The 23,143-nt window shown below is 43.1% G+C and overlaps 1 protein-coding gene across 18 annotated transcripts in view; it reads left to right on the top strand.

The window, feature by feature from the left end:
• nfasca (neurofascin homolog (chicken) a) overlaps nt 1-23,143 on the top strand; it is a 167,006-nt gene that overhangs the window by 28,440 nt on the left and 115,423 nt on the right. For 14 of the 18 annotated variants that reach the window (XR_014920340.1, XR_014920341.1, XM_085455530.1 and 11 more), the window contains exons 1-2: nt 18,005-18,068; nt 18,192-18,267. The gene's annotated coding sequence lies outside the window, so the exon portion shown is untranslated. Of the gene's footprint in view, nt 1-18,004; nt 18,069-18,191; nt 18,268-23,143 lie in introns of those variants that run through there. The other 4 variants (XM_085455543.1, XM_085455542.1, XM_085455527.1 and 1 more) reach the window with 1 other exon arrangement.

The raw sequence follows: 23,143 nt of genomic DNA, 5'->3' as shown, positions 1-23,143 counted from the left end.
TGTGGTGGGAAACTATTTTTTGCAACTTTATTGTATTTAAAGTTTTGAGGGATAAACCTCTTAAACTTCTCCAAGTAGAAATATATGTAAACAAAACAAAAGCAATTTTCAATTTTTTTTGTAGTTTATTGCACTTTTTTGCAATTTATGTAATTACTATGGACTTAATGCATACATATTATTAAAATATGGGCTATAACAGTTGTATAGCAACTTGAAATGCTCCCACAAATGGCACTACAGCATGTAAAAAAAATAATATAAGCTCTGGCGGACTTGGTTCTATAGTAGGTCTTAAAGGGTTAAATAAATATCGTCAAATAATCGTGATCTCAATTTCAGTGAAAATAATCGTGATTATCATTTTTGCCATAATCGAGCAGCCCTAAGCTCACGGGTTGTTTTTTTTTATGACTCAAACTTTATTAGATTTTAATATACACAAAAAAACAAAAAAAACAAAAAACAAAACAAAAAAGCAAAAAAAACAAAACCCCAGACCCCCCCCCCCCCCCCAAAAAAAAAACACCCAAAAATAGCAGAATGGACATTCCCAGTAACAACAACAGAACAAATTGAGCTTCAATGCATATTTCCATCCCAAAAAAAAAAAAGGTGATGCCAACATTTCACATAGACCAGATTACAGCTATCCTATTTAGTCCGAACTTAACTACTTTAGCCGGATACGTCACTGACCTGTATGTAAAAAGTAATTAGCCCACTTATCATTATAGTCGTCCAATCTATTTAGCAGTCTATATGATCTTTCGTAAGCTGCCACTTGTCCCAAAGAGATATACCACTGAGAGAAGGTAGGAGTCGATGAGGCCTTCCACTCTTTCACCAGCAGCTTCCTCCCCAGCATAGTCTCTCCCTATACTGACACCTGGAAAATTGGGCTCTCTACGAATAGCCACTGCCAACGGCTCAAAGGCCAGAGCAAAAAGAAGTGGAGAGAGGGGATCCCCCTGCCTGGTTCCTCTACCTAGTTCAAAAGAAGGCCCTATTATTCCATTTGTGAGTACTGATGCCTTGGGGTGTACATATATAAGCTGAATCCAATTAATAAAGCTTTTGGTAAAACCGAAACACTCTAAAGTAGAGAATAAATATCTCCACTCAACTCTGTCGAATGCCTTTTCGGCATCAAGCGAAATCGCAGCTATGGGTAGCTCACGGGTTTTTACTCGAAGAGGCTAGAGAATCGACGGAACACAACAAAAGTTACACAATAATCCAGCGATGAGGCACCCCCAGCCACCGCCTTAAGTACAGAGCTAGAGTGAGCGCTGATCACAGGAGATTGCTTGCAGGTGCGGGAGCCAGGGGCGGGAGTCCACAGTGAACTCCGCCCCGGTGGTGCGCAGAGCGCGAGAGGGAAGAGAGGAGGGACAATAGAGGCAAAAACACTTGTAGCCAGACTGGGCTAGCCGGGAAGGCACAGGGCGATGACAGATCGCACTCTCATCCTCAGGAAGTCCCATGTGAACAACTATGAACATGCTTCCTTAGGTGTTGAGAAAAGGTCTCAGTCACTGTTCTGCTTCGTACTGTCTCAGCTATGAGCCTAGTCTTGAGTACAGTGGCTACTGTAACATCTTGGCCTTGGCTGAGATACAGCCATGCAGTACATGCCTGAATTCTTCTCAGATGTGTAGACAAGTTAATCAGTTTCAGTGCTCATGCTCCTGTGGGTCTGTGTGGCATTTGAAGTCAACAGAGGGTAAAAAGTGAATGTCACGGTCAGCATTACAGGGGAGAGGAAATTAAACCATACGATGTAACCTTCAACACACACACACACACACACACACGCACACGCACACACACACGCACACGCACGCACACACACACACGCACACACACACACACACACACAGAGCTATGTTCTGTGCTGTGTATTACTGAAGTGTCTTTGAGCAAGATACTGAACCACAGATTGGCCCCAGTCCATCCATCAGAGTGAGTGGCAGTGATTGCAGTCAAAACAGAGTAAAGCACTGAATGTGAATGTGTGATTGTGTGTTATAGAGTGCTTTGTGTGCTCAGTAAAGCATCGTTGACCAACAGTAAAGTGAACCATTGTTCACTCAGTTCAATTCAGTTTTATGTATAAATCACCAAATCACAACAACAGGTGTTGCGTGGTGCTTTATATTTTAAGGTTAGGACTAGGGATGGGTATCGTTTAGGTTTTATCCGATACCAGTACCAAACCGGTACTTTTGAAACGGTGCCGGTGCTTAAACGGTGCTCGAACCGGTGCTTAAAGAATGGAGAACACAAAATTGGTCCAAAAACCTCTCATGTTCAGCTGGTTTTTGTAAAAAGATAACAATGTTAGCCTTTTCTGCAGCTATGGGACATATATGGTATCACTCTTGGCTGGAAGCAGTGCTTAAACAATGGAAAAAACACAAACTTTGTCCAAAAACCTCTCATGTTTAACTGTTTTCCACTTTTTCTTTGGTCATTTTAGCCTTTTTGGCCAGGGTGAAGGGAGCATCTGCCATCAAACAAGAAGACAGCCACATGTAGCTATGATGGTGTTTGCTAGTTCACCTTACATGCATTAATGTAATAACGTGGTTAGCCTACTCAACGTAAATTACAAGAACAACATTAAGCTACTCACGCAGAGAAGAACGGCTGCTGCTGCATCATCATCCTCATCATTTCTGCTACACTGGCAGGGCTAGGGGCCAGGACTCTCCTCTTCGTGTTTTTGGGGATGTTGCTAACTCCGGGTCCGATAACAGGCACCACACCCGCAGTAGATGTGCACGGTGTGAGGTCTCGCAGCAAGCTATCAAATACGGCGCATTTCTGGGCTTTTAAAAAAAACGCTATGTGTCGCCAGGTGTTTCATCAGATTCGAGGTGTTACCTCCTTTGACAGTATCACAGTATCAGCTTAAAGCACTTGTTGCTGCTGAGTTTGCATCTTTTGCTGTGAAGTACAGCCAGACTTTGATCACTTCGCCTTGGGCATTTTTAATCTGTAGCTCAAGAGTTTCAGTATTATTATTTTTGCTCTTTTCATTCTTGATTTATATATTTTTCTAATACTCTATTTTTAAACATGTTTTTAAACAAGGAAAATGAACTCCACCTTTTTAAATCACTGTCATAACTATTCCACAGGTTACCTCCTCTAACAGAAACACATCTCTGCTTTATATTTGTCCTTATCTTGTTTTTTTTAAAGAAATCTGTTCCCCTTAAGTCATATTGACTCTCTCTGACTTTGAACAGCTTCTGAGTACTGGGGCAAAGCAAGTTATTTTGTGCTTTATAATTATCTGTGCCATTTTATAGTCAACTAAATCATAAAATCTCAGGGTATTCAGATTAATAAACAAAATGTTAGTTGGTTCTATATAGTTTGATTGGTTTATAATTCTTATAGCTTTTTTTTGTAACTTGAAAATATGAAGAGTGTTCGTTTTATATGCATTACCCCATATCTCCAGACAGTAAGTCATATATGGAAGCAACAGAGTACAATAAAGTGTGTATAATGATTTTTTGTTCAGGACATGCTTTGTTTTATAGAGAATATCAATGGTTTTTGACATTTTTGTTTTCACGTGGTTTATATGAGACTTCCAGCTCAGCTTATCATCAATCATCACTCCAAGAAATTTATTTTCATTCACTCTCAATTTCAATTCCATTAACCCTGATTTTAGATACATTTTTCATTTGTCTAGTGCCAAAAATAATCAATTTTGTTTTCTTTATATTTAACGATAACTTATTTACATCAAACCAGTTTTTTAATATATTTAACTCCTTTTCCGCTGTAGTCAGAAGCTGTTCTAGGTTTTTACCTGAGCAGTACAGAGTGGTGTCATCAGCAAACAATACACATTTTAACAGTTTGGGAACACTACATATACCATTTATATGACACGTGTAATAGGATATTATGGTCGACAGTATGGAACGCTGCACTGAGGCCCAGCAGGACGAGCACAGAGATGAGTCCACTGTCAGAGGGCTGTAAGGAACAACAAACATGTACGTGTGATAAATATGCAAATAACATAAAAATGCAGATACTTTTTCAGAGTTGTACAACACAAAGACAAGGAGAATTTCCATGTGTTCAAGAACAGCACAAACAAAGAATGAACTTGTGATATGCTTGATTTTGTTCTTTACAATAATGCAGCTGCATGCGTGGAATCTGAGCGTACCCATGCAGTAGGCACATGTTATCAAGCACCTTGTGTTTAAATTGTGGTTAACGTTTTGGTCGTTTGAAGAAATTAAAGTGGTACTAAAGGACAGACAAGTCTGCAGAAATACAACTCAAGCCGAGACAAATCCATATGTACCTTTGCACATTCATGTGTAAACCTGTGTAAGACACAGATGCTTAACATGGCCTCTGAGCTGCAGATGGTCAGTCAGGTCGTTTTCCCTGTGTTTGCGTTGTCTCAGCATGTCATTAGACATGCAGGAACGTCCTACATATGTGTGTGTGTGTGTGAGAGACTCCTAAGGCTACTGCTGACCAGCTGCTACCAGAAACTATTGTCTCAAACGACCGGACCTCATATGGCTGTGTGTGTTTGAACATGATGAAGACATTTTAAACGTTGTTGTACTCATACTGTACACAAACGTGGCTTCTTCACATGCGTGAGTGGAAGCTAACCAGCACCAGAATCAGTGCACCTCTGTGCACGTCTGTGTGTTTAAAGAGGCAAGTGGGGCGAAGGCTTAAAGGCTGAATGAGTAATCCCTGCCTCTGCTTGGCCCTCCTGGCCCCACCAACCCATTAACTGAGAAAAACAAAACGACTGCACCTCCTGTTGCTGGAGACAAAGACGTTTGGCACTGAAGTGTGTGTGTTTAAGAGGGAGGGGGCAGCCTCTGCTTTTCTTAAGGAGGTGGTGAGGAGCATTGGAGTGTTAACAATAGGGTTGCTGTGTGGCAGCCTTTATTTGACTTGACAATCAGTGAAGACGTGTTTAAGACAAACAGCACTGATGCCATGGCCTGCTGTCACTTTGTCTGGGCTGCTGTGTACGCCCCCTGCCCCCTCACCTTTCCTTTCTCTGGACTATCATGACTTTCTGTTAACTGCCAACACTCATATTTGTCACCTTTTCTGTTTGCTGCTGCTGGGATCTACTGAAAACGCACAAGAATACAAAAAGACTAAACATGTTAAAGCAATGAAAGAGTCGTGTGGCAAGCAGAGAACGGACCCAGATGCAGGACTTGGCACACAGGATGAAATTCCAAACCAAACATTATTACTTGGCTACAGACAAATATAATAAAGCTGTTGTTAATATTGTATGCTAGATGGGTTGTGTGTCATAAATCACTCAGAGCTTAGAACTAGTTTACCTTTAAGTCTGAGGCTCCACAAATGTTGATCAGAAATCAGAATACTTTATTAATGCCGAAGGAAATTAGGGGAACAAAGAGAGGAAGCATTTCTCAGTTACAGTGAACAGATAGAATAAACTGTAGAAAACTAAACAGGAGAAAGAACAATTTAACATAAACCAGTGACTCCAGGGCCTGATCAACCCTGCCAGGGCCTCCTTGGATCAGGGTGTCTAGAATCAGAATCAGAATCAGAATCAGAAAGGGGTTTATTGCCAAATGTTGAGCAGGTTTACAACATTAGGAAATTGCTGCGGTGCTTCAGTGCAAACATGCTGTTATAAATAGCACTTAAATAGACATGAAAAAATAAAAGTAGGGATAAGAATTAAAAGTGCTACGTAGAAAGATATATACATGAGTGCAGGTGGTGATCAGTGCCAAACATGGAATGATGCAGTGACACAGCGTAGGGTCATGTGTTAGTGGTGGGAACAGTCGTACGTTTATTGTTCATGTGACCAACAGCAGAGGGGAAGAAACTGTTCTTGTGGCGAGAGGTTCTGGTGCGAATGGACCGGAGCCTCCTGCCTGAGGGGAGCAGGTCAAACAGACTGTGTCCAGGGTGAGAAGGGTCAGCTGAGATCCGAGCTGTCTAGTGATAATGGCCGAAACACCCGATGAATCCAAGGTCCACTACTGACGATGTGGCCCAAATTTTAATCATTTAGAGCAGATCTCTAATCCCCAAACCTAACCAAGAAAAACGGCAGATCAGCCCGGGTAAAAGAACGAAAGTTGAGGCACACAACGATGTGTGCTGCTGGTAACGTTTCTGGGTTTCCTCATAACAGCCGTCCCTAAAGAGTCTCTCCATTTAAAGCAATGCATTATCAGGGACTGTAACATCTGGTCCTTTTACTGAATCACAGGTAAAGAAAGAAAACATGAACAACATGTAGAAATGCTGCTGCTGTAAGACGGATGCAGAAAGCTGTCCTCTTGTCCGACCACTCAAAATGTTAAATTCTTTCTTGGTGTCCTGTCTCGACTGATAAGAAAGGCCAGGCTCTGTGTAGCCTTGCACACAGACGCTGCTTTCCAGCATCCTGGCATAGAAGGAGAAGGGTGGCGCCTCTGTAGTTGGAGCGCACTGTCACAAACTGCCTCAAAGTAGGTGACCAGAAGGGAGTTCACACAAGAAGTTTACTTAAGTATAAAATGATTTGTATATTTAATTTAAAATAATGTACAAACATTAAATATTTTATATTTAAGTTTGTTTTAATATATAAATTAATTTTCTTGTATATAACATAATATTTTTACATTTAAAATAAACATAGCCGAACCAAGATGTAAAGATCACCAGTAGGCTGATATCAGGCTGATATCAGGTAGAGTGGAAGAGACAGAGCGGTTCACCTGTGCCAGCTTTTATAGCCTGGAGGACACAGCTGACCTGCATCAGCTGCCGATCCTCCCATACCAGCCAAACAGCAGGCCTGCCAGAGCCCCAGACAGCCCAGAGCCTTCAGGAACTCAAACCCCATCCACCCCAGGGGCCCTGCCACCAAGGACTTGGTTAGCTACTTGGTGACCCCCCCCCCCCCGGTAATGCATGAGTCACCCCCCTTGTCCCTAGTTCTCCCTAGACTCTGCTTCCTCTATGGAAGGCGTGTCAGTGACAATAAGGCGGTCATCATGTACTTCCACCACCCGACAGTATCCTCAGTTAGTCAGCAACACTACACCTGGAGTGGACAATGACAGAGCACTCCTTTCCCCTCCTGAGTCACCTGATGGGTTGCCAGACTTACTTTGAGGCAGTCTGAAAGTCTTTTTCCACGGCCTAAATCAACTTCTCCCACATCTCAGAAGTCCCACAGGCTAACCAAGTCTGATAGGACTCACTCATCGGCCTGATGGCTCCCTTCACCTCTGGTGCCCACCAGCTGGTTCAAGCAATACCACAACAGGAACCAACCACCTTGCGGCCATAGCTCAGTGCAGCAGCCTCAGCAATGGAGGCGCTGGTCCATTTGGACTCAATGACCCCAGTCTCCCTTGGAATGCAGTCGAAGCGCTGCCGGAGGTGAGAGCTGAAGCTCTCACGGACCTGGGCCGCGTTCCCAGCACACCCTTACTGTATGTGTAGGTGAGCTGTCTGCTGTTTTCTTTCAGATGAAAATGTCTCTGCGTTGTTTAAGCATTGAAAACATTACTTTGTTTGCCATTGTTATGTTGTTTCCTGACCTCTGTTGCTCATGAGGCTCGTTTGATTGTTGGGGTTTGTCTTTGACTTTTAATATAAAACACCTCGAGGTGACTACTGCTGTGATCAAAATAAAATTGGATTGTATTGATAATTCCTGTGCTGCAATGCTAGAAGAGACACATTAACCATTTCAGTGTAATTCATTTCAGCAGGACACACTTGTACAGTGGGGCAAAAAAGTATTTAGTCAGCCACCGATTGTGCAAGTTCCCCCACCTAAAATGATGACAGAGGTCAGTAACTTGCACCAGAGGTACACTTCAACTGTGAGAGACAGAATGTGAAAAAAAAATCCATGAATCCACATGGTAGGATTTGTAAAGAATTTATTGGTAAATCAGGGTGGAAAATAAGTATTTGGTCAATAACAAAAATACAACTCAATACTTTGTAACATAACCTTTGTTGGCAATAACAGAGGTCAAACGTTTACTATAGGTCTTTACCAGGTTTGCACACACAGTAGCTGGTATTTTGGCCCATTCCTCCATGCAGATCTTCTCGAGAGCAGTGATGTTTTGGGGCTGTCGCCGAGCAACACGGACTTTCAACTCCCGCCACAGATTTTCTATGGGGTTGAGGTCTGGAGACTGGCTAGGCCACTCCAGGACTTTCAAATGCTTCTTACGGAGCCACTCCTTTGTTGCCCGGGCGGTGTGTTTTGGATCGTTGTCATGTTGGAAGACCCAGCCTCGTTTCATCTTCAAAGTTCTCACTGATGGAAGGAGGTTTTGGCTCAAAATCTCACGATACATGGCCCCATTCATTCTGTCCTTAACACGGATCAGTCGTCCTGTCCCCTTGGCAGAAAAACAGCCCCATAGCATGATGTTTCCACCCCCATGCTTCACAGTAGGTATGGTGTTCTTGGGATGCAACTCAGTATTCTTCTTCCTCCAAACATGACGAGTTGAGTTTATACCAAAAAGTTCTACTTTGGTTTCATCTGACCACATGACATTCTCCCAATCCTCTGCTGTATCATCCATGTGCTCTCTGGCAAACTTCAGACGGGCCTGGACATGCACTGGCTTCAGCAGCGGAACACGTCTGGCACTGCGGGATTTGATTCCCTGCCGTTGTAGTGTGTTACTGATGGTGACCTTTGTTACTTTGGTCCCAGCTCTCTGCAGGTCATTCACCAGGTCCCCCCGTGTGGTTCTGGGATCTTTGCTCACCGTTCTCATGATCATTTTGACCCCACGGGATGAGATCTTGCGTGGAGCCCCAGATCGAGGGAGATTATCAGTGGTCTTGTATGTCTTCCATTTTCTGATGATTGCTCCCACAGTTGGTTTTTTCACACCAAGCTGCTTGCCTATTGTAGATTCACTCTTCCCAGTCTGGTGCAGGTCTACAATACTTTTCCTGGTGTCCTTCGAAAGCTCTTTGGTCTTGGCCATGGCGGAGTTTGGAGTCTGACTGTTTGAGGCTGTGGACAGGTGTCTTTTATACAGATGATGAGTTCAAACAGGTGCCATTCATACAGGTAACGAGTGGGGGACAGAAAAGCTTCTTACAGAAGACGTTACAGGTCTGTGAGAGCCAGAGATTTTCCTTGTTTGAGGTGACCAAATACTTATTTTCCACCCTAATTTACGAATAAATTCTTTACAAATCCTACCATGTGGATTCATGGATTTTTTTTCACATTCTGTCTCTCACAGTTGAAGTGTACCTCTGGTGCAAATTACTGACCTCTGTCATCATTTTAAGTGGGGGAACTTGCACAATCGGTGGCTGACTAAATACTTTTTTGCCCCACTGTATCTGGTTATTATATGAAGAAAAGAGCTCATTGAAGAGGCCTGATGTTACTAAAACAGAATGCAATGACTCTTATCTGTTATTCACAGAACACAGAAAAATAGTAATGTTTAAACTGAGACAAATATTGGGAAGTTGGGACACAGCCATGTTTACCACTGTGTAGACTCCTTTTAACAAAGAAATGTCTGGGAACTGATGGCAGAAGGTGGAGGAATGCTATCTTCACATAGATCCCTCTCAGCAGGGCTGGGTCTTCATTGAAAGACGTGCTGTGGAAGAGATCAAAGCAAAGCGGCACACTGGAGCCACTAATCTCACAGAACCTCCAAAAGTTGATCCTGTTCATCTGGACGTAGCGTTTTGTGGGAGAAAGGTTTCGTCATCATCAGGTGACTTCCTCAGTCTCGGCTGATTGAGACTCCCAGCCCATCGTTCCTTCAGTGGGCTGGTTTCAGTCATTGTGCAAATGTGCTGTTTATAAGATTGAAACCTGCAGTCAGCTGAGACTGACGACGTCACCTGATGATGACGAAACGTTTCTCCCACAAAACGCTGCGTCCAGATGAACAGGATCAACTTTTGGAGATTTGCTTACCTGGATGATTGAGATGCATCAACATCTCAGAGAATGTCTGACTTGCAAAATGTATGAGTTAATATAAGACTGTTCAGTTTTATTCACACGGCGCCAAGTCACAACAACAGTCGCCTCAAGGTGCTTTATATTGTAAGGTCGACTACAATAATACATACAGAGAAAACCCAACAATCACATGACCCCTATGAGCAAGCACCACCCAGCTTCCCATTGGTCGATGACCTGCTCTGCCTCCTGAGTTACCCACCACACAGAGCTCAGGCTCTCTGGTTCCAGAGCTCCACATTCTCCTCACCCATACAGGGTGGCCTGCTGTAACACTTTGTTCTAATGAAATATATGTTTGTGGGATTTTCAAATCATCGGGGCTGGGGTGGACTCCTTTGTGACGTGGTGCGAGCAGAACCACCTGCAGGTCAGCGTGGCAAAGACCAAAGAAGTGATTGTGGACTTTAGGAGGACCAGGAAACCTCCGACTCCTGTTTGAATCCAGGGGCTGTGGAGGACACCTCAGAGCACGCTCAGATGGTAAACTGGACTGGGTACTGAGGCAGCGGAGTCTTTAAACACCTGTCGCACCGTGCTCAGGGCTTTCTACGAGTCTGTTGTACAGTAATGTTGTTGGGAAGCGCATCTGTAACCAGAAGGTCGCCGGTTCGATCCCTGGGCTCTCTGTCCTGGTCGTTGTGTCCTTGGGCAAGACACTTTACCCTACTGCCTACTGGTGTTGGCCAGAGGGGCCGATGGTGCGATATGGCAGCCTGGCTTCTGTCAGTCTGCCCCAGGGCAGCTGTGGCTACACCTGTAGCTGCCTCCACCAGTGTGTGAATGCGAGAGTGAATGAATAGTGGCATTGTAAAGCGCTTTGGGTGCCTTGAAAAGCGCTATATAAATCCAATCCATTATTAATGTATTGTATTAATTTACTGTAGTTCAGTCTGTTACTGTCCTCAAGAGTCCAGAGATGAGTCTGATCATATTCTGCTGTCACATCATGCCAGCGTTGTTGAACTGGAGTTGTAAACTATACTGTCAGGCTCTTTTCACCTTTTTATGATAAAGAAATAAAACCTACAACATTTATACAGCGCTTTGTTTAACCAGGACCTTTTTTTTTTCAAATATCAGTAACAGACATGAAAACTGATGAAGAGTAGCTTTTGTATGCATCGTGAAGGAGAGAGATTCTTTAATAAAAAAAATAACCCTGGTACATTTCATTGATAACAGAGACAGGTAGAGATATTCTGTATATTCTGTAACCAGCAGATAATTGCCTTGGCAGGTACACATTAACCGATACTGTCAGAGACCTCAAAGCTCACAGTGTGAAGTGGACGTGTGCTCTCCCTGACTCACATACAGCTAATAACCTGGTTCCATGTGCTGAGTGTTGGAACTAACTACAAACATATCTCTGCACACCAGTGAGTATCTGTGCAGGAAACATTTCCATGATGAACATTCAGACAGAGACAGGTTATTAGTGAGGGCCAGCAGGCAACTGAGAAGGCTGAGGATGAGGGGGATCCAGTGAAGACAAAAGAGGCAGGATGGAGAGTGGGCAGGCAGCTGAGTAACAGGTTTCCACAAAGACTCACTGTGACTGCAAAACAAAAATCCTGGGTGAGTTCCAACTCGACCATAGTGTAGAACAGGAGAGTTCCCCGAGGAACAACGAGCAAACTTCAGCCAAGTAACTGGGGAGTAGATGTGGAAACAGGATTTCTGAGAAAGAGCAAAAGGTGGGTGAGCCAGTCTACTACCATGGTCGGGCTGCAGGTTCAACAGGCCAATCACAATCAGGAAAAAACAATACAACAGAGTGTGCCCCGAGGGCGTGTGCATGTTCAATTCAATTCAATTTTATATATACAGTGGGGCAAAAAAGTATTTAGTCAGCCACCGATTGTGCAAGTTCCCCCACCTAAAATGATGACAGAGGTCAGTAATTTGCACCAGAGGTACACTTCAACTGTGAGAGACAGAATGTGAAAACAAAATCCATGAATCCACATGGTAGGATTTGTAAAGAATTTATTGGTAAATCAGGGTGGAAAATAAGGCAAGGCAAGTTTATTTGTATAGCACAATTCAACAACAAGGTGATTCAAAGTGCTTTACAGAGACATTAGAAACAAAAACAAATAAAAAGTATGATTTAAAATTGATTAAAACAAGCAAACAAACAAACTAACTAAACACACACATTTCACACCTGTTCGCGCGATCTGAACCCTTATCGTAAGGGGAGCTACCAGTCCTTCTGTGGACGAGCTACTTTCTATTTTAAATTCCCTGAATTTAAAATACTCTCTAGACCCAGCTGGGGAGCTACCCAGAGCTCTAAACCCACTTAACAAACAAACAAACAAACAAACAAACAAACAAACAAACAAACAAACAAACAAACAAACAAACAAACAAAACAGATAAGATCAGAAATAGATAAGATCAGTAGTTAATGTAAGTTTTGAAATTTAAGCTTAAAAGCGTAGATTTGGTGCTTTATTCAAATGCAGCTGAGAACAGGTGAGTCTTCAACCTGGATTTAAATAAACTGAGTGTTTCAGCTGATCTGAGGCTTTCTGGGAGTTTGTTCCAGATATAAGTATTAAGTATTTGGTCACCTCAAACAAGGAAAATCTCTGGCTCTCACAGACCTGTAACGTCTTCTGTAAGAAGCTTTTCTGTCCCCCACTCGTTACCTGTATGAATGGCACCTGTTTGAACTCATCATCTGTATAAAAGACACCTGTCCACAGCCTCAAACAGTCAGACTCCAAACTCCGCCATGGCCAAGACCAAAGAGCTTTCGAAGGACACCAGGAAAAGTATTGTAGACCTGCACCAGACTGGGAAGAGTGAATCTACAATAGGCAAGCAGCTTGGTGTGAAAAAATCAACTGTGGGAGCAATCATCAGAAAATGGAAGACATACAAGACCACTGATAATCTCCCTCCATCTGGGGCTCCACGCAAGATCTCATCCCGTGGGGTCAAAATGATCATGAGAACGGTGAGCAAAGATCCCAGAACCACACGGGGGGACCTGGTGAATGACCTGCAGAGAGCTGGGACCAAAGTAACAAAGGTCACCATCAGTAACACACTACAACGGCAGGGAATCAAATCCCGCAGTGCCAGACGTGTTCCGCTGCTGAAGCCAGTGCATGTCCAGGCCCGTCTGAAGTTTGCCAGAGAGCACATGGATGATACAGCAGAGGATTGGGAGAATGTCATGTGGTCAGATGAAACCAAAGTAGAACTTTTTGGTATAAACTCAACTCGTCGTGTTTGGAGGACGAAGAATACTGAGTTGCATCCCAAGAACACCATACCTACTGTGAAGCATGGGGGTGGAAACATCATGCTATGGGGCTGTTTTTCTGCCAAGGGGACAGACGACTGATCCGTGTTAAGGACAGAATGAATGGGGCCATGTATCGTGAGATTTTGAGCCAAAACCTCCTTCCATCAGTGAGAACTTTGAAGATGAAACGAGGCTGGGTCTTCCAACATGACAATGATCCAAAACACACCGCCCGGGCAACAAAGGAGTGGCTCCGTAAGAAGCATTTGAAAGTCCTGGAGTGGCCTAGCCAGTCTCCAGACCTCAACCCCATAGAAAATCTGTGGCGGGAGTTGAAAGTCCGTGTTGCTCGGCGACAGCCCCAAAACATCACTGCTCTCGAGAAGATCTGCATGGAGGAATGGGCCAAAATACCAGCTACTGTGTGTGCAAACCTGGTAAAGACCTATAGTAAACGTTTGACCTCTGTTATTGCCAACAAAGGTTATGTTACAAAGTATTGAGTTGTACTTTTGTTATTGACCAAATACTTATTTTCCACCCTGATTTACCAATAAATTCTTTACAAATCCTACCATGTGGATTCATGGATTTTTTTTTTCACATTCTGTCTCTCACAGTTGAAGTGTACCTCTGGTGCAAATTACTGACCTCTGTCATCATTTTAGGTGGGGGAACTTGCACAATCGGTGGCTGACTAAATACTTTTTTGTGTGTGCACTCCCCTCACCGTGGCACAGAGTGACCGGAGTCTGGTTGGGTTCAGCTCCTCAGGCACCATCAGGTCTGGTTTTCTCAGCACAGGAGCTAAGAGTCTGTGATTGGATGTTTTTGCTAAAAGCATCAGAAACAGCTCGAGGCTGGTTGGCTGCTTAAGAAGCAGCGATGGGGGAAAGGATGCTCCGCTGTTCTCAGGGCATCTGTTTAATGATATGTGAGGGTCATGTCACAGCCAGCAGCCGTTTGGATGGGAGCTCATTGATTTTTCTGGGGGTGTGGCAGCAGACAGGCGAGGGCTGAAAATAGAGGCTGAGGTCAGGAGGCCAAACACACACACACACACACACACACACACGCACAGCCCTCAGGTCAGTTTAAACTCTGTTGGAGGGTGGGGGGTTTGGGGTCTTCTTCTCTTTTGCCCAGCCCCATCCCTCCTCCTCCTCCTCTGTGGTCTCTCATCATTAGCTGCAGCACCACTTCACAGCGTTCTTCTTCTCATGTTCCAAGCTCACATATTAGATTCAGTGGTTTTCTTGTTTTGCTTCAACATTAGCTGGAGTTGTGGATATTTGCTAACTATAATGTTAACTATATTTAAAGTGAATAAATACTCACAAACACTTGCCGACTTTCTAAATGCTGCTGCTCTGGAGAACTGTTTTTGTCATGTAATTGGATTACACCTTAAGACCTGGCCATGTTGGGTGTCCCACCCCAAGGCACACAAGGCTCGTGACTAGGGCTGGGTATTGTTCGATTTGATTCGATTTGAATCGGGGAAATTTTGCCTCAGTCAGAAATATTATAATTTTGATCACGTATCAGCACATTTCCATATTTTTGTATCTATAAAAAGAAAGCTGACACTTGTGAGACTTTATCAAAGGTGTGAGCATCACAGCAGAGGCCTTTGTGTCAAAGTGACTGAGGATAAAACAGAAAAACATGAAGGTGATTTTCCTGGTCTGGATTTTATAAAAATATTCTGCAGTACATCAAAAACTAAAGAAAACCATTAATCAACACTTGAACGTTACCTGATGCATCTCATGTGAAGCAGAGCAAAGTGGCAGAGGTTTGATTACAGACACAGCTGAGCGTTTTGCAGTAATGCATTTTGCATAATTTTAAAGTGTTTAAATTTGATTTGGGAAACTGTTCTTGAAGTACAGAGAGAGAGAAGGTGGAAGCAAAACAGCAAAGCTAAGAGGGAATTCATGACGATGTTTACGTGAAGCGTAGTTTGGATCTTCTTTTGCTGCTGGTTCAGTCAATATTGTTTGGAGAGAGATCAAACCTGCAGCTTCAGAATCAGCGCCAAAAGGACGTAAACACAAAGCGTGGAGCCGCCGACGCATCAGCATCAGCGAGCTGTCGCTTTCAGCCCCGACCGTGTCCGTGCCGTCGGTCAGAAAGCCACATGTCACTGAGTCTCTGTGCAGAATCCGTGTTCCTGCTCTCATTTACTGTTTTAGCTGTTTGGTGGTTGTTGAAATTTTGTGAGGTTTATCCTGAGATTCTGGCGTTTCGGGCAAAATTAATTGATATTAATTGAATATAATTCGATATCACGTTATCCAAGCTAGAATCGATTCCCTCAGGGGTGCAACTGAAAAATAAAACAACAGAGAGGGGCAGGAACGCATTACAAGGAACACATCTCTGTAACCTGATTACTTTTTTCATGTAACAAGCAAGGGATTACAATTGCAAAAAAGTAATTAGATTACTGTTACTTTCCCGTAAGTTGTCTTATTTTAAGCTCGTCTGTTTACAATGGATATAACTTGTACGTATCTTATTTGTGCAGATAATTATGTTGTGGTGTGTTACATACATTCCCTGTGTAGGTACCTCTTAAGTCTAGTTCATCTTCTTCTCTTGTCTTAAAAGAATCTGAATGTAAAAACTTACATCCTGCCGATGGAGAGATGCCAAACTGCTAACAGTGACAATAAAGATCTGATTCATGGGCTGCGATCACCAAATGATGTAACCCGATGCGACGACAGGGGGCTGGACCTTTGTGAGCTGCTGGAAGCTGGGGGTGAACTAGCTGTAGTGAAATCGCTGTGATTACATCAGAATATGAAACGAGGAAACTGTTGAAAGCTGGGCGGGGCTTTGTGTCTCTACAGCCTACGGGCTCACAGAGGGAAACACAACAGTGGACTGCTCTCCCACTGCCTGCAGATGGATTTTCACTTGTTAATCATCTCACGAGTCACTGTGATTTGGACCACAGAGAGTTGCTGCTTCAGTTTGCTCTGCCCTGCCTACTGAGAAACCTGACACCGGCTCATTTGCATACCAACAGTGATTGGATGTTGAGCTGGGGGGCGGGATCTCTGCCGAGTGCTGTGTGAGCCTGCGCACAAACGGAGTGAGTGAGAGGTGAAACCATCTCATTTGTGCCTTTTCCAGTGGATTTTTCAGCCACTGTAGTAAATCCTGTCCATATTCAGTTTGTGGGTAATGGTTATTTATTTCTCAACTTCTAAAAGTTTGATTTACGGGGGCCCCTGCCCCCAGTGTAGAGCGGCCCAGCTTCCAGCTGTGCTTCATCAATAGAGATTGACAGACCACGTGACTTTCGCGCATTGCATGCCGGGAACTCGTGGCAAAACAATCCAAGTACTGCATCAAATGCAAGCATTTGCAGCACCGCAAAACGTTCATTCTTCGGTTCCAATAAATTCTTGCTTTTTCTTTGCCCCCCAAAAAGGTATGTACAAAACAAAAGGAGAACAATGCCGGTCCGTACAAAGACAGACTTGATGAAAAGTCAAAGATACGAGGAAAAAAATCAAACCAGTGAAAGTGTTAGATCCTTACGAGCACACAGAGTGGACAAAAGACGTTAGCGTGCTGCCCAACTTTCACCACGCTCATATTTATAATCATACGGTTCTTGGAGTGAGTGCATACACTCATGAAGTTTAGTAACTTCAGGTCACTGCAACAAGCCCAGGTACAGTTTACCGACGGATGGGTGCAGGACCTTGAAATGCACCGTGTAGAACGAAAGACCATCGTACGTATCATAAGTTTACCAGTCTCACAAATCGTCGTCATAGATACACATTCCTTAACCGTTTATTAATAGGACCTTTGAGCTCAACGGTAATTAATTAGTAATGGAAATAATTTCTGGTAGCATCACAGAAATGTAGCAGTGACAACAATATTGTATGCTGTAATCGCACTGGACAATTAGTGATACAAAAAACCTGTTTTATCCTGTGAATAAAAGTATATGTTTTTGTCAATGTACCATAATAACAGAAGCGAAACACAATATTGTGTCAGGACAATTCACTATTTATGCACAATAAACAAAGGAGCATAGCGCGACAATTTCTGTTCAGCGCCAGACTTGCTTGTAACCTATATCACTAATTATGTTATGAAAATGACGCATTAACTACAACAGCAGACTGACCTTTGTGTAAATGCTTGGAGCAGACTAACCTGTGAGCTGGAGGGTTCTGGGACGTTATATTTGGTCTTTGAATGGCTGCAATCCAGTCGCGTCTTTGTTACTTCGGAAACATGGCTGAACAATTTCTCTTCAACGACGTAATCCGATAACAACCGATCTCTTTACCCGTCGGCTTCCCGTGGCTGTCATGTGACCGGCTATTGCAGTTAATAACACAACAGCTTCTTGCCATTTTTGTGTTTCTTTTTATCGCTGTGTAACTGATTTCAATTGAAAGTACCTCTTGCCACGAGTTCCCAGAATCCTTTGTGGTTTTACCCCTGAATGACGTCACATTTTCAATCTCTATAGGAAAATTCAGATAAGCCTGAACTAACTGAGGGGGCTTCCTCGGCTGTACTACATGCACAGAGAAGTGTGTGTGTGTGTGTGCATGTGTGTGAAACTCATTAATAATGTATGAGGTGGGATGGGAATGAGAGGGGGCGGCGACAGATGGGGCATCAGTGTGTAACACAGAGAGAAAGCCTGAGGAACAGTGAGCCTCACACAGAATGAGAGAACGGGACAGAAAGGAGCAAATACATTCATGGGTAGAGTACAGCATCGCCCCCATTTTTTATACTGCCATCTTTTATCTTTGTGGCCTTACTCTGTATTTGCCTGACAGTTGCTTAGTCTTTGTTTTCTCTCTTTTTTCCCTTTGGATGCTAAAGGATTGATGGAGATGGAGAGACAGCGTAGTCACCCAGCACTGCTGTACACCTGGACAAAAGAGCTGCACTGACAGAGGTACTCATGTTGTACTGTTTCTGTGTGTTTGTGTAGTTAGACAGCTTGATCTTTTCACTCAAAGGCCAGAATATCACAGTGATAATAACCACAGCAGCGTGACTCAGAATCTGTCACATCATGTGGATAAATGGCAGATATTTAATCACCAACTTTCCACAAAGACAAGTCTGTACTGCAATACTACTATTTCAAAAGAAACTGTGTGTAAGACACTAGTGGCTGAACTGTTATTCTAATGCTTCAAAGGTTACAATCTTTGTCAATAACTCCATATTTTGGAGTCTCACCTCACATTAATCAGCCTAGTATCAGCCTTAAAACAGAAACCTGTGTGCGATAGGAAGCTTGCACCCTGTGTGAATGAATGTTGTAGTGCAGCCTGTTGTAGGAATTCTTTCTTGTTCCATGGGACGAGGCTCGGGTAAGCCTGGTGCTCAATATCAGTGTGAACGCTGCGTAGCTGCAGACGTGATCATTTCATACAGTTATGTCTGATATTTTTTGTCCACAAAAGTGTTATCTGCCTTTTGCTTTTGTTTTTAAATGCCTTTATATTTGTTGTTTCAATGATGATTCCGACTGCTGACGGTGAAACGAGGAGACAGTTACACACACACACCTTTGTTTTTACTAATTAGTTAGGACATTGACATGATACTGTCCCTAGACCCTTACCCTGAACCTAACATCACCTAACTGTCACACCACGCCTAAAACCACATTTTTATCTGCAAAAGTGACTGTTGGTCCCTACAAGTATAGTAGCATGCAAATTTTTGGTCGTCTCACACACACACACACACACACACACACACACACACACACACACACACACACACACACACACACATAGCTACATTCTGTGCTGTGTATTACTGAAGTGTCTTTGAGCAAGATACTGAACCACAGATTGGCCCCAGTCCATCCATCAGAGTGAGTGGCAGTGATTGCAGTCAAAACAGAGTAAAGCACTGAATGTGAATGTGTGATTGTGTGTTCTAGAGTGCTTTGTGTGCTCAGTAAAGCATCGTTGACCAACAGTAAAGTGAACCATTGTTCTGACTAGGGCTGGGCCATATTATACCGTTCACGGTAATACCGGTATAATGTTAGGCAACGATAGGAAAATGAAATATCGCGATAGAATGGGAGTAAAACGTGCATGCGCAGTGCCTTTGTTTTCATACGCACATGGCCGATTGTTGAGTGAAACAGATGAACCAGAATTGGTTTGTAAAAATGGTGCAACTTCCGTGATGTGGAACTGGCTTGGTGTTTGTCCGTCAGATACACAACAAAGCACATTTTTTTGCAGAACATACAAGCGGCCGTGGTTATTGTCATATTTGTCGGACTAAGATGCTCTTAAATCTGGGAGTAATCTGGGTCCTAAACTCCATATGGTTCAGGTCAAACAAACACTGCAGCATCACTTAGAGTTAAAAACTGTCTAAATTCTTTCATCTTTAATAAAACAATCAGCATTGCTGCTTTACCAGGTGTAACTAACTTCCAGGCATCCATGAAAACAAAATTTATTACATTTAACGGAGTTAGAAGTTAGCAGGAAGCTAGCGGAAGTTAGCTCGCTAGTTTCGCTAGTTACCTAAGCATGATATAGCATGTTCTGACTGAGAGATTTCTGAAAAAAATCAAACGTACAGCTCTGCTACCACTTCCAGCATAAATGAAGACAGGAAACTAAACAGCAGTGACGTTTGTAGGGTTACTGAAGTTGGGCTAGCTGGTATATAATGATGTGCTACGTGATCGCTAGCGACACAGCTATGTTAGCATAACATAAACAGTGAAGCTGGAGGACGAACACTAACACTTTTCCACCTATAAAAGTTAACGTGAAGGTTCTTCATGGTTAGAGACAAATGCAATCGCATGGCAGGATGCTGTAAACGGACCAAACTTCAGTCAGGAGAACAACTGAGATAATCCATCCACAGTACGAGGTTAGTCATTAATATACTGCAACAACATGGGAATAGAGCAGCTGCCAGAGAATTCAACATTAATGAATCAATGGTACAGAAGTGGAGGAAGCAAGAAGAATGAGTTTAATAAAGTTTGATTTATCTGACTGCTTTGTTTCGCTTAATGTGCCTTATAATCCTGTGCACCTTATGGTCCGAAAAATACGTACTGCACACTGCAGTTTAATGTTACAAAGCACCTCTTTTTAACTTCAGTGGATATTATACATGGTTATGCTCAGGATATGTCAGCCCATTTCTACTGGAAATGCCTTTGGTTAAACTTTCAGCAAGGAATTTGCATTTGCACTGTTACATGTTTAAAAAGCTTTAATGTACATAAAAAACAGCTTCTTGTTTAAGTGAAAATAAATGGAAGGTTGTCTTTTTGCGCTGGTAAAGTTGTGGAGTTGTATTTTGTCTCGCATCAATTATATCGTCAGTTATATCGTTATCGCAAATTTTCAAATATATATCGTGATCAATATTTTTGGCCATATCACCCTGCTCTAGTTCTGACCGTGGTTCACTCAGTTCAATTCAGTTTTATGTACTGTATATATCACCAAATCACAACAACAGGTGCTGCGTGGTGCTTTATATTTTAAGGTTAGGACTCTACAATAACACAGAGAAATCATAGAAATCCCTCTGATGCTGAAAAACTAGTTCATGCATTTATTACTTCCAGGCTGGACGACTGTAATTCATTATTATCAGGAAGTCCTAAAAACTCCCTGAAAAGCCTTCAGCTGATCCAAAATGCTGCAGCAAGAGTCCTGACAGGGACTAGAAAGAGAGAGCAGATTTCTCCTGTTTTGGCTTCCCTTCATTGGCTTCCTGATAAATCCAGAATTCAAAATCCTGCTCCTCACATACAAGGTCTTAAATAATCAGGCCCCATCTTATCTTAATGATCTTATCTTACTTGTTGTTCCTAGAGTATTTAAAAGTAGAATGGGAGGCAGAGCCTTCAGTTTTCAGGCCCCTCTTCTGTGGAACCAGCTTCCAGTTTGGATTCAGGAGACAGACACTATCTCTACTTTCAAGATTAGGCTTCAAACTTTCCTTTTGTCACCTGTCTCCAGTTAGGGCTGGACCAGGTGACCCTGAATCCTCCCTTAGTTATGCTGCAATAGATGTAGGCTGCCGGGGATTCCCATGATGCATTGGGTGTTTCTTCTTCACTCACCTTTTTTTTTCACTCATTAGGTGTTAATACACACTTCTGCATTCAGTTAATAGTAATTATTAATCTCTGGCTCTCTCCCTTCACACTGACCAGTCGCAGCAGATGGCCCCGCCCCTCCCTTATCCTGGTTGTGCTGGAGGGTTCTTCCTGTTAAAAGGGAGTTTTTCCTTCCCACTGGCGCTTGCTGTGATTGTTGGGGTTTTCTTTTCTTCTTTGTATTATGGTTGAGTCTTGACCTTACAACACAAAGCACTTTGAGGGAACACTTGTAGTGATTTGGTATTGCATAAATAAAAGGGAATTCAGTTGAACTGAAGATTGAATAATAATGTTCTTGCAGTTTACTAAACAGTTGCATGTAATTGCAGCCAAACATTGATACCAAGTAGAAATGATGCTTTAAAAAGTGAAGTTGCACAGTCAACTCCACACTGCTGCAGTCAGCAGTTATTTCCACATGGTCTCTTCTCGATCATCTTCCACTAATGTCAGCAGGAACAACTCATCAAGACATTTTGTATAAATAAATCACACGAGAACATTTATATGATGTGGGATGCTAACGTAATACTACTGTGGCACTACAAAAATGTGTCATATAATGATCACGTCAGGAATGGTCTTCAAACCATCAGGTAAGAGTCGGCTAACCAACTGTGTCTGAAAATCACAGTTCTTAATGAACTAAACAGCAGCAGCATTAAAGATACAGGGTAAGGCTAGGGCCATGAGTGTGAGACATCGTCTGCTGTGTTTGTCTTATTACAATCAGGTATTTTGTCATTTCAAGCAAAACAAAGCAGATGTTCATAAAGCAACGTCACACACTTACTGCTGATGAGAGCATCGACCACATTACAGTCTAAAGCAGCCGTCCCCACCCCCGGGCTGCGAGAGTTGAGGCTCGGGTGTGAAATGTATGGTTTCCAGGGGGTTTATCGTTAACTCGGTTTCCCTGGGTCTTTCCCCCTGCGTTATGAATAACGTTCTGGTTTTTTTCTTTGGTGGCAAAGAAAAACTAAATCAAGTCATCGCCCCCAACTATACCCAGGTGTGAGCGCCTCGGTGCAGAGAAACAAGCACAGGGCTCTCATCGATTTAGCATTACGGTGAAGTATATATTTTCATGTACTTTATATTTGTGTTGTAGGTGCGTCTTATCTTGAAAGAAATATGTACCCGTTACCATAGCGACCAGAGAGCATTAAGGGGCAGAGAGGAGGACGTTACCGTCAGTGTTGGCGCGTTTCAGCAGCACGCTGCTAATACACACACAGTGAATTCACGTTTACCGTTATATTTACAAAATACCGCCGCGGTTCTCTCGGTCGTATCCTTTTGTTGTTGCATTTGTCCGCCACACCTTAAAGGCCGCTCCGTGGCGGTCTGACGCTAAACCGTCCGTGGAGCACAAGAGGCTGCGCACCGCTGGTTTAAAGAGAGCACATCAGACCATAACTGCTGTGAATGAAGCACATCTTAGTAAATATATTTAAGTACAACCCAACAAACACACACATGCTGGGCGATGACTGATGTGCACACAAGACAACAGTCAATATTTTTCTGATCATCTGTGGCAGACAGACTAGTATATGTGTGTGTGTGTGCGTGTGTGTTGATGCAGGGGATGGACAGTGTGTGGGCGTGGCAGAAAAGCAAACGCACACACACAAACTCGGGCGCACACATAAAC

Source organism: Copadichromis virginalis, linkage group LG5 (genome assembly GCF_057382275.1).
Source record: "Copadichromis virginalis isolate Kocher_CV1m ecotype Utaka linkage group LG5, C_Virginalis_male_GT1.1, whole genome shotgun sequence".
NCBI lineage: Eukaryota > Metazoa > Chordata > Actinopteri > Cichliformes > Cichlidae > Copadichromis > Copadichromis virginalis.
This window is presented reverse-complemented; position numbering and strand designations above follow the sequence as displayed.